Source organism: Ambystoma mexicanum, chromosome 2p (assembly GCF_040938575.1).
Source record: "Ambystoma mexicanum isolate Mex_15411 chromosome 2p, UKY_AmexF1_1, whole genome shotgun sequence".
NCBI classification, from domain to species: Eukaryota; Metazoa; Chordata; class Amphibia; order Caudata; family Ambystomatidae; genus Ambystoma; species Ambystoma mexicanum.
The window spans coordinates 927,222,937-927,235,359 of NC_090923.1; the positions used below are offsets into that span (position 1 = coordinate 927,222,937).

The following is a 12,423-nucleotide window of genomic DNA, read 5'->3' on the forward strand; positions in this document are numbered from 1 at the left end:
CGGTTTGGAGTGCACTTACCCTCAGGGCAGTGCTGTATTTCTTTAACTTTTTGTAATTATTCAAAGCCCTGGCAGCGAGGGAAGATCCCAGCAGGTCATCACTTCAGAAAAACAAAAACAATCACTCTTCTACCCCATCATTACCAACTTGTATCCAATTATTTTATTCAGAACACAACAAACGAATATCGAACAAAAGACTGCAAGTTATCAATAAGACAGAGTTTATATTGTATAGTTATTGTTCTGGAGCTAAAGCTATTTTTATAGCCTTATAGACGGAGGGAGGGTTGCTATCACGGGATAATGACCAGCCACCAAGTTATGGCCAGAGGCAAAGTCCACGGCCATAAGTTGGGGAGGGGTCATTATCCCAAGAGATAATGACCCCTCCCGAGGTCTATAAGGCAATTAGCACATAGTGGTAGAAGCAATGCTGCTTTAAGAGTAAAATAAATAGACAAACTGAAATAGTAAATTAAATGTGGTTTTGTTTTGTAGCATTTAAATAGCATGGTTGGCAGACAGAATGAGGTGACAGGTCCCATTGAGAGGAAGTGACATCGGGAAGAAGCGATACCAGACCAATACCGTGTACTAACACGCGCTTCCGAACCCCTACACTACCGTTTTGGTAATTCAAATGTGCATCGTAATACAGCCGAGACCTTGAAGCCATTCTATCAACGATAGAACGCTACTGTTTTTCTACAAGCATTCATGCCTAGGAGACACACAATTGTTGTCGACTTAGAAGACGCTCAAATTTGACCATGTTGAGAACACTTGGAATAACATAAAGGACTTTGGACGCAAAGCATCGATTGTGGAATTGCTTTTTTTCAATGTCACACCATGACATGCTTCTCTTTTTGAGTGTGTTGGTCCCCTGAAGAAGTTCTCGGATAGTTTGTTTAAAAGATATAGAAGATCAAAACATGTTGGGTTTCTTGGCACTGCACTATGCAGCAGTGTTTGTAATTATATATTGATTTGTGTTTGTTGCCTTTCAGTGATGAAAGGATTTACTTAGTCAGCAACATTCATGAGGTTTAGAGGTGACCTTTGTTAACAATGGCCCTCTGTTCCACAACCAACGTTTTTTTGCACTTTATTACCATTGTCAATTTTGTATTTTGCACTTTATAGTGAGTTTCGACCTATACCAGACTTTTTATCTGATGGCAGGTTTTTTAAAATTGTAATGTTTACACGAGGGATGATTAGGTTTTAGAGGATGTGTGATGTTAAGGAAATGTCTCATCAATGCAATGCACTGTTCATGTTTTATGATGATGTTTTTGTATGCCGTTTTTAAGATGTATTGAAGAATGTATTGTTGTTAAATAAAATTGTATGCATCAATATCCATTGAAATACGCTTTTACTCAGTACCTATTTGGTACATGGACTGAGTAGTACAAATACATGAGGAGAGTTTGAAGTGACACTCGGGTTCCCTAGTTTCAGAGTGTCCGTTGCTTGTTGTGGGGCCAAACCCCTGTGTCTTTAATTTGCCCCTGGTCTCTTTTTGTGGTATTGTGGCGTCAAGTTAAGTATTTTAATTGCAACTTAGTTGAACTTAGTTGAACTGGAACAGGTTTAATACGAGCATGCATGAGGTGTCATGTTATAGTAAAAGGTTTCTCTATAAGAGAAGTAAAGAATGTTCCTAGGTTTTTCTCTCTCATTGGTGTGTTAATTAGCATGTTGCAGCCAAGAAAGGTCCTCTCAGAGAGGAAGTGCCTTGTTGAAACAAAATCCTGCATGAAAATGACATTGTTGTTTCCCTGTGTGCTTCTGAAAAGAGAATGCCGGTAGTTATTGACTGCACTCTGAACATTCTGATTGGGTGAGAGGAGGTCAATAATGATTTCCATGTGCTAATGTTTGTTTCTTATTTTTATCAGCAATAGCTAACAACAATTGTCATTCTTCAGCTGTGGCGAGTTAATCCGGAAGTGCCCTGGATTTCTCACCTTTGGTCTAACTTCAGGAGAATTGAGGCCAACCAGCAGTTACATGCTACTTTTCGACACACTTCTACTTTCAGAGGGGCTTTTTCCACACTTAGCCCTTGCATGGAAAGGACTGCTGGAGGCAACCATGTCTCTGCTCTGTTCCCAGCCGAGACGTGGCATATCTGCCAGAGTAAAGACGTGGCCCACCAACGGATGCCAAGAGGCTGCAATCCACCTGCAAGAAGTGCTTCTGCCAGGCAGATTACATGCACGGCTAGAAGAATGCCTAGTGGCAAACTGAGTGGCAATCCACAAGTATAGGTCTTGTGAGGGCAGCCTCTCTCCTCCAAAGCATCAGAGATCCCAAAGCGATTCAAGCACAGCCAATCAGAAGGAATCTCGTTGACTTCTCCAAGGCCTGAGACAATGAGGTGGTAGCAATCCCTGCTCTGTTAAGCTGCTGCCTACATTAACTCAAAGGAGTGCCAGGTTCTCCCACTCTGCTCAGCGAAGATGGGTAGGAGTCACAGCTACCACCAGAAGAGCCGTCGATAAATTGGCCTCCAAAATGGCCATTGTTGATGAAAGGTGTTGGCAGCTTCGTTCAGTCAACCAGCGAATCCCCACCACCTTCCCACCCCAATAAACTATTATGAAACAACATTAAAAGTGAGATTTCAAATTAGAGAGTGCTTTGAGTTTTTCCCTGAAATGACAGTAGCTTTCCTATTCTTAAATAAGTTAAACGGGTGCTTTCACTTGGGCTCCTTGAAATGAGATCGATATTCTCCAAAAATTGCCCTCTTTCTCATCCCAAACACCACATTCTTGACATGAATGCTGTTATCTGTTCTGATTTCACAGCCTGGTCACATCCAAAATAGGAGTCTCTCCCATAGGTACATTGGATCTGTGTTGTTAACTGCTCAGCGTACCATAAAAATGGTATCCAGTGATATTAGCGAAAACCACAACACCGAATCACATTGGAAGCGATTCGATATATTTTTTTAAAGCACTATTCAACACTTTCCCTGAATACTCTATGTCTGGAGTTTGATTATATAATGGCACCAGTCCTAAAATATTTGGGGGAGGATGTTTTCTGCCTTTCGATGTGATTCGGTGTTATGGTTTTCATTAATATCACAAAGATCCCATAAAAGCGTCCTTGACATCTTCCCGTAACTTGGCTGGGAGCCAATGAAGATTAATCAGCAAAGGCCTTAAATGATTCTCTTTCTGGCCTCCATCAGCATTGTGTAGGCTCTGGTACTTCCTTACTCTTGGGTTGCATTTCTAGGCAATGTATCCTAATAATCAATGTTTCGGAAAAGGGGTCAGTGTCAGGAGCGGAAGCCAAACTTCTATCCATGTAGAAGTAGAGGGTAGCTCGCCCGCATATAGAGAGGTATGAGGTTGTTCGCTACAATGGTGCAATGGTGACGCATTCCCACTCATTCGTAATTCCAGAAATACGGTTTCTATGGATCCAGTAAACCAAACCACCTTGCCTATCCAGCATGAAAAACAGCATGCACGGGGATCAGCTGTTTCCAGCACTAGAAGAAAGTCTTCCGAGCTCAGAAAAGCTCAGATCTGTTTTTCATTGTTTTCCATTTAGGCATGATTAATGATAGATTACTGCAGGCACGGCAGTGCGAAGCGAGAAGCGAGCGGAGACTGAGAATGGGGAAAGGTGTATAAAGCTGAATTAGGACCCTTTTAGAACGTTCCTATTGGTCCAGCCATTCAAGAATGTGGCGTTATTTACCCGTTCCTCGGGCAACACCGGGGGTAACGGGACAGGGACCCAGTTAATGGCCAGAGCGAAGCAAGGGCAGTTAACGTGAGCCCGGGCTGTTAACCCTTGGCGTTGCCTGTGGTGCGGGTACAGAAGGCTATTAGCAGCCATCCCAAATGCTGGGACGGGACTCATTTAAAGTGTTTCCTGCCGCGAATGGGACACCTCACAGCATCGCAAACGCGTAAAGAAAATAGTATTCCAAGATGGCCACCATGGAAAGGGAAGTGGGACTCCGTACGGAGTCCCTCTTTCTTTTCCATGGCGGCCTCCGTCAGCCAGGAGGAAGGAGCTCACCGCAGCTGAAAACAGGTAAGTGGGAGGGTGAAAAAAAAAATGAAAAAATGGTGACCAGGGGGCAGAGGGGTGGAATGTTGGAGAGATCGCAGCAGGGAAACCAGCCATCAGGTGGCATGGAACGCGGGCTTTCATCGTCAATTCAAGCCCACGCTAGCCACCTGATTGGCTGGCTCCCCCTACCAGGGCGCTAGTGAGGATTCCATGCCAATTCTGAGCATTATTGCCTAGGTATTTGCTTGTAATCTTCGCTCTTGCCCGGCTGGGCCACGCGGAACATCTGTGTGCGATGGGCCACTCCATTGGGGACTGCTTGTCGTCTTCCCCCAACTTGCTGCTCCATCCATCCATGGGCCAGACACTGGCGCAACCCTGTTCTAGATCCCATAGTGTCCCGGCACCAGGCCCATCATCATGTTGCATGCCCACACGTCCAAAGCGGCGTACCCAGTGCAGCAATATGTCCATGGCTGTGCACAGCAACGGGGATGCCACAATAAGTGGTGGACTGGTTTATGGGCCAGGGCTTGGCTTCGGCCGACAAGGAGTCCTAAAGGTTGCATCACCTGTGGTGAATGGAATTTCTGGGCATTAAGTGCCCAAAGCCTTCCTCGCCGTTCTTGCTTCGCTTGTGACGGTAAGCCAGGATTTGGGCTCCTCGGGCCTGGGATCCCACCATCCCAACACTAAGGCTCAGGGGAGTTGCTAGGTCTGGAAAAGACCCGGGGCTAAGCTAATGACGGAACTGTTGGGACTGGGGGCTAGCTAGTCTTTTGGCTGTAGCTCCTGAGATTCTATCCGGGGCTACAACCAAAAGATCAGGGGCTATAGCCCCCTTAGCCCCCCCCTAGCAACGCCCCTGCTAAGGCTTAATCTTGTGTGAAACGGTGAATACATTCAGATGATCAGATGCTGCCTTTCCTACACTCTGTTGGTTTTCTTTTTGATAACACAGTTGTAGATACAGAGACTTTTTCAGCTCACGTTGTTGGCATGCTGGTGAATTGACGAGGGGAAAAATAAAGTTACAACCATGCTCTATTTGTTTGACATGTTACTATATATGTTTGAATATGGTCAGGTTGGTTTACGGTGTGATATGTGCATATTTCACGTAATCGCTATAAAACTATGTTTTACTTTAGCACTGTGCTTTTTTGCACTTTTTGAAGTCTATCACTTGTCTGCAATGACTCCACCTCATCCCCCATCACTCTGAACACCCTCCTCCCGATCCCCACCCCCACCCCCACCCCAACCCACGGCTTCTACGTGGCAGCCCGGATCATGTTTTCTTCAATTTCCACCAATGATTCTCTACACAAGATTTATTTCTTAGAAATAATGTCAAATGCTGCATTTTACAAAGCACAATGCCAAAGACCAAAGGGAATACATTTTATGGGACACTTCTTCTAAAGGGCCTACTTCCAGAGCTGTTTCTATGTCTTTGTGACATGAATTGCCTTGACTCCTTTGCGCTTGTTTCAATCTCCCAATCAACTATCCACCAGGGATCTTTAAATAGAGCATGCCCACAAGGGGTGATGCACGGTCTAAAACTATTGTGGCCTACAAAGCCCAGAAGATGTTTCCATGTTTAGTTTTGGCTATTCAGTAGCACTTAAGATCCAGCTCTAAGCTAAAATGACTACAATGGAGTAAGGATATGTGGGTAATAGGATGTGAGGAAGGACAAGTAGCTTGTGAGTGTTTGGTATTTTTACCAGCCCAATGACTGCTCATGTCCATGCTAATTCTGTATGGCCAATGCCACCCACTACTTGCCACTCCCCACCCAGAGTGCATGTTCCTGGTGGGTCTATTTGTTCGAGCTCTACCAAGCAGTAACATCAAACTGTGTGCTGTAAAGGGCCTGCCAGTGTTATTTCGCAGCAGTCTTCTGAAAGTGAATTGCTCAATTGCAATTGTAAATGTACTACTGGTGTAAAAAATATCTTAACCAGGTCTACCTTCAGCCACTGGAGTTCTAATCAGTATTGTATACTGGCAGCTGTTCCTGGCAAGTCTTGTTAAACAATGCACTGGCAAACTCAACTCTTTTGATTTGTGTATAGGTATTAAATAGGCACTTGCCAGACACTGAATCATATGTCCATGTACTCACACCATTTTCTAGCCGCTGCCACCATATGGCCAGTTAGTACCACCATGGCAGCGCCTGGCAAATGTCTACCCCATACCTCTGCAAATGCTAGTTTATTCATGCTTTGCTTTCCAATAGCTGAATGACTATTAATTGCTTTTCTGATGAACCCCACTGGTGCCACCCTTGACAAATGGTTATTCTATTGTAAATACAATTGGTTAACTATCGCTTTGCCCTTCTCTCCATCATTTAGCACACCATATCTTATCTATCCTTGTATTCTGCCCATCTTTAATCATAGTTGCCAACATGACCCATTCCAATCTGTAGGTGCTTATCCAATCCTGTTTTTTTTATTTGCATTCTGGGATTTGTAGTTCCACTTTTCCCATTATAAACTCGGACTACAAGACAAGTTCCAGAATGCAAAGAAAAAACAGGACTGGATAAGCACCTACAGATTGGAAGGGGTCATGTTGGCAACTATGTTTATTTTACCGGTACAAAAAAAAAAAACGTCCACCCTCAGGTGAAACATTGATCTGGCGGAGAAGCATTGCCCCAGCTGGATATTTCCTGGAATATGGCATTGCTTTAGTGAAACATGGAATAAAGACCTTGTTTAGTTGACTGATGGTAGCATTGCATTAACACACAAAACATTCCAAGGTGTGCCAAGAGAGACATTTTCCATCTGACATTCGAAACTCACTCCGAATGAGTGAGGCATAAGGTCTCTGGGCTGGACATGCAAGTCAAGTCAAGCTGTTGAAATTAGCCTCCCCCAACATGGACCCAAAGGTAAAGGGGTTAATTAGATAAGGGACTTTGCAGGAGTTCCTACAGGAATGAATGTTTAGATGTTTACAGATGGTGTGGACCGAAGCCTTTAGGCTAAACTCTACAAAAAAACAAAGACTCATTTTCAGTGGATACGGTGGCTTTAATGTGACAGGCCCAAGCTTACAAACATTCGCTAACCAGGTCCATCAGCCTTGCAGACTAAGCAAGTGATTAACCTTGGTAGGCACCCGTCCATCCTGCCTCTCTTATTCCCACCCTTCAAATGTTCCCTCTGCGCTCAAATTCCCAACATGTTTTTGACTCTTGTCCTATCATCTCGACGAGCCGACACGCGCCCTTCTTCACTGCCTCCAGTCCTTCCCATTCCTGAACCCCCATGCTCGCCTGTCTGTCCGAACAGCACTAACCACCCCCCTTAACGCACAATAACCCCAAAGTTTCACCCAACCATTCCTTTAACTGCCCATGCCCCTGGCCAAAGCATGTCTTCTCCTCCCTTGTGCGCTGCTCCCACCACATTCCAACCCCCCTTTCCTAACCTTCAAACCAGGCGGACGGCACATTAGCAACAAACTGCACAAATACAATAACGACCAAGACCCCCTACTGCCCATCACACACAAACGACCACCTGCCCTCCCACTTACGGCCCTTTTGGCCCATCCGCAACCCTTCATTAGCCCATACTCAGTGATCTGACCATTGGTCCGGCCCATGGGCTACATGTTCGGCTGCAAATCGCTGACTGTTCCAGAACCTTTGCTGGGCCTGTTGAAATAACCTGGGGGGTGGGCATTCTGACCCCAAATCAGAAGCAGCTCCCTAGCTGAAACTTCCCGGTAGCAAAGCGTCCCACGACCCCTCCCCTCTTCCCCCCACCGCGTAATCTCATTATGGTTGCTTAAGAAATATCTGTAAGCTCTTAAAAAGACTTTGAATTGGGTGGTATGCCAGTTCCCACAAAAGATATAAAAACATGTTCTTGGAAGCAGGCACTCAACCGACGAATGCGTGTATAGATGGAGAAGAAGCCTATGCGCTACCTGGGCCCAGGAACAGTACCTTTCAGCACCACGGAGAGCTCCGCCAGGGAGACCTGAGACCTGAGCCTTCAATGGGACAGGCTGCTGTTGAGAGACTTTTGGGATATTCGGTGGGGCTTTCTGTAGTGGACAGAGCAGGTCTTTGAGAAAACAGTTGGCTCAGGCACCAAACAGGAGGGATGGAGGCAAAATAATAACAGCGGGAAGTACCGATTACTTTGTGTGACAGAAAAAAATAGGTAGTAACTAGGGTGCAACTTTGAGATAATGTGTCTGACTGGTGATCATGTCAAGTTTACCCAGTATTGATGAATTCCACTTCTCAGCCAAGATTGGCGGAAGTGGTAAAGGGGGACTATGTGGGGAGGAAGGAGTTTATTTGAAAGTTCACAGATTGTGCAAGTATGCTTCAAGCCCCTGGCAGGCCATGTTCCACTTGTCACGTTTCTCAGCTCCCAGCCGCGCCCAGGTGGTGCACGCAGTCCAGGCACTGCCAATGAATTGAAGACGGCAAGTGTCAGAGCAATGGCTAGCCCCACAATGCACTTCGCGTCCCGGGATCCCGATGTCCCGGAAACTACTTCATAAGCTGCGACCTACTGGTAGCAGCGTTTCTGAACCTTTTTTGTCGCTTGGTTTGAGAAAGCGCTTACATAATAACTGCAATTGGGTGGGTTTGGCGTTATACGGGAGTCCGATTTAAGGCGATAGGGAACATGGTTTCTGGGGATGGTCAAGCCCCTAACATCGCAAATCTTCAAAAATGGACAACTGCCACTTATGCCTTCCTCGTGGCAATGCCTGGGATAATATTAGCTGCACGGGCATGAGTGACTAGATGACAACTTTTCACAGTGGACTCGATGGTCACTTGTGCGTTGCCAACACCCCCCCCCCCCCCCATGGCCTGCATTCCAAAAAATGTACTCAATTTGCATAGCTCCGCCCACCTCACTAAAAGCACGCATGTGCTGTGAACACGACACATTCGGGACAACTGCATTCGAATTAGTGGCAAGCACATTTCACTTTGACCTTTTTGTGATAGTGTTTAATAATGTAGGGACGTGACGTGTATTTGCCAGACAGGTGACAGCCCCTTCGTTGATGGATTCGGGCTTAGCTTGACAAACACTTCATCTCATTTGCATTACAGACTGCAAGTGTGTACTGCATTGGCCCTTTACTAGGCATTCAGAAGTGCTACCTTGCAATGACGTGCCTTGTGATCTTGGGCAAAACTGGGTGTTCCCTATCAGTGCCTTTCTTGACCAATTGAAACATCGGTAATGCACGTATGTAGAGATGCAGCAAACAACGACCTGGATTTACAAGTAACCCAGTTATAAACACGCGCATATCTGTCTGTCCAGTGCATGGTTTATTTTCAGAAATGTGTAATATTTTCAGCCCAGCCCAACCAGTCACTGGTGCGCTTGACTCGAAGGCACCCTAACTGCCCTCTCTCTCTTTTGTTGGCGATTAGGCAGCACGGCTATACTTTCTTATTCTGGGCTGCAAAGTCTGCAAACTTTGAAAGATCTGAGGAGGGCAGAGCTCTGATTGTTTGGCAGAAGCAGATTTCAGTAAAGTCATTGTGGCAGATGAAAGGCACACGTGCCCTTTAAAAGGACCAGCCCTTTAGTGATGTGTGAGCATCTTTCTGCGCCTGCCCTGCTCGCGGGTGTCCCCGACACCTTGGCAGCCGCGAGGGTTTTTGAGTTTCATTGCGCCTGTCAGTTGCCAGCTCTGTAGAAGGCACGGCACTTCATTCCCATACACATACAGCACTTCACTCCTTGTGAGGACGAGTAGCCAAGATCACAGGGCTGCTTTGGAGGGTATCAGGTAATAAAATCGCGGCAAAAATGTTGCGGTAAATGACAGGTAAAGGTATGCACCATTATACCATTTAAAGGGAGCGGGGGCTGCGGGGGTGTCCCCCGCTCCCATTAAATGATATAATGGGTCCGGGGGTTGCGGGAGTGGCCCCGCATCCTTTACATGGATTGCGGCGCAAAAACCACTGCATTTTTGCCGCGATATTTTGTAATCACGGCAATTTTTGCCGCGATTTTATCACATGGAACCGTCGGTGTCCCAAAGGGTCCGGTGTCTGCTTTCCAGGCCAAAACGTGGCCTGCAAGTATTCCTAGTTTACTGGACATTTGGCATGGCTCTCAACCTTTTTTGTCAGCAAGGCGGGTGAAAACACCCGATTTTCTTTTTGGCGGGTGAGAGGCCCATAGAAGTGAATGGGCGTATGAAGGACTTGGCGGGTGATTCATCTGCTTTCAAGGCGGGTGACACCCGCCAAAAGCGGGTGAGTTGAGAGCTATGCATTTGGGTCAGAGACCCACGAACGTTTGCGGGTCACTTTTCGGAATGTGGGCCCGGCCTTGCCAAGAAGGCATTCATACAAACTGACTGCACACCTAGCCTGTATTGTAGTCCCTCCGACCTCCTTAAATCGCACCATTCTAACTAGCCACTGTAGTAAAATCGGCTGCCACACAAAAACTCTGCTTCCGTGAAAACACCCTGCACTTCGTAACACAACTGGACTCCTTAAACGCCATCAAACTGGTGACTGACACTGTCCCGGCCCTGCGGGGCTTGAGTAGTACTGGTCGGATCTTAACATTTTAAGCCCTATCACAGAAAAAAAAACGTGCACCATAATATTCCCTTGATTCGCTTTTCTTCCCATTTCTTTAACCCCTAACCTATGCCCTTTGACCCAGTGTGTCTCTCTTCACTGCACCGATCCACTGCCCCCTCCTTCTCCGCCTACCCCCTCCATCCTACATTTCATAGTCCTGATGCGTGCTTTTCTTCCCCGCTATCACCATGGCGACTGGCCGAGGCGTGCTTCACTGAGGGATGACAGCCTGCAAACAGGGTCAGCCTGCCTGAAGGATCCTGGAAGATGCAGGACAAGGGAGGAGGGGCGAGGAGGTGGAGTGGGGAAGAGGGAGGGAGCGTGGGGCGGGGTGGGGGTTGGGATGAAGGAAGAGAAGACCTGTGCATCTGGCGAGAGCCAAGGAGGAAAAGGGAGGGCAGCAAGAAGACGAAACGGGAGAGAGGGAATGAGGGCTGGAGTTGGAAGGAAGGGGAAGAGAGATACAGAAAGAATCCGTAACCCAGAATGGTCAACAGGCGGCAGTAGAGACAGAGGAAAGAGAGTGAGAAGGAATGAGGAACACTGGGGATGAGTGAGAACATACGACAGCAGGGAATGCGACATAGAAGAGTGGGGGAGAGAAAGAAGGTCAGACAGTGAGAATAACAGGAGGAGAGTGGGGATAAAATACACTCAAATTATCTAGCACTTTTGTATAAAGCATTTTTTTTTCGGCCTGGTTTTCCTAAAGCAATGTATGCCCCTTTTGGCCCGTTTGAATCGTTTATGAAAAGGGGTGGCTAGACAGAAGGGAGGAGACAGAGAAGAGACAGGAGGAATGAGAGTAAGCACAGAAGGAAGAGAGCTATTTTTTTTCTTTTCTTTTGTAGCGGTTTATGAACTCTTTAGTAGGTTAGATTTTAATGTTGTATATGTTTAATTTTCTTTCACATTTTAGGAATGTACTGTCATTGTAATTTTAAGGAAACTGTTGAATGATTTATGTGTAAAAAGTAAAAATTGTATTTGGCTAGTGCACGTTAAATAAAAAAAGAATAATAATTAAAAAAAAGAATAAGAGACACGGGGGAGGGGGTGCAGGATTAAGGGAAGGTGAGACAGAGGGGCGTGCCGAACGAATGAGGGAGACGGAGGAGAGGGGACCTCAGAGAGGGCAACTGGGCGAAAGAGCATAACACAGGGATTGGGGAAGACGGAGGGACAAGGGACGCAAAGAAGGCGAGAGCTGGGATCCTCGGGGTGGGAGTAAGGAAAGAGATAGAGAGGCAAGGAAAGCGTGAGATGGTGGGAGAGGCGAACAGGGTACACAGGGAAGAAGAGACCGAGTGGATAGACAAAGGAAATGGCGCACGAACGGGAGACACGCAGTACAGTAATAGGGCACGAGCGCCTGGGGAGGCTGCAGAGAGAGGCTGTAAAAAGAAAAGTGCAGACAACGGATTACTAGAAACGAGAAATAAAGAGGGAACCGGCCAGATGGTGCGAGGCGGGCGAGTCAGAGTGAGGTGGAGGGGTGAAAGGCTATCCAGGCCGAGGCTACAGGGGGGAGATGAGGGGGGAGGGTATTATCGAGCCCAGCTCACTGCTTCGCCCAAACAGACGCATCAAGGAGCTATCTTTGTAATCACGTAGGTGGCTTTAGCTGCAGCCTAAACACATAAGAGGCATGTGGCACAGCACATCTGCCTGCTGCCAGCTAGCCTGGTGTGGATGAATGGCTATGTATATATATAATGAAGTGAAGCAAGGCACTAGAACGA

At 46.6% G+C, this 12,423-nt stretch overlaps 1 protein-coding gene across 3 annotated transcripts in view; it reads right to left on the minus strand.

Annotated features, from left to right (window-relative positions):
- LOC138566921 (RNA-binding protein Nova-2-like) overlaps positions 1 to 12,423 on the minus strand; it is a 200,531-nt gene that overhangs the window by 13,474 nt on the left and 174,634 nt on the right. The gene's annotated exons all lie outside the window — the stretch shown is intronic.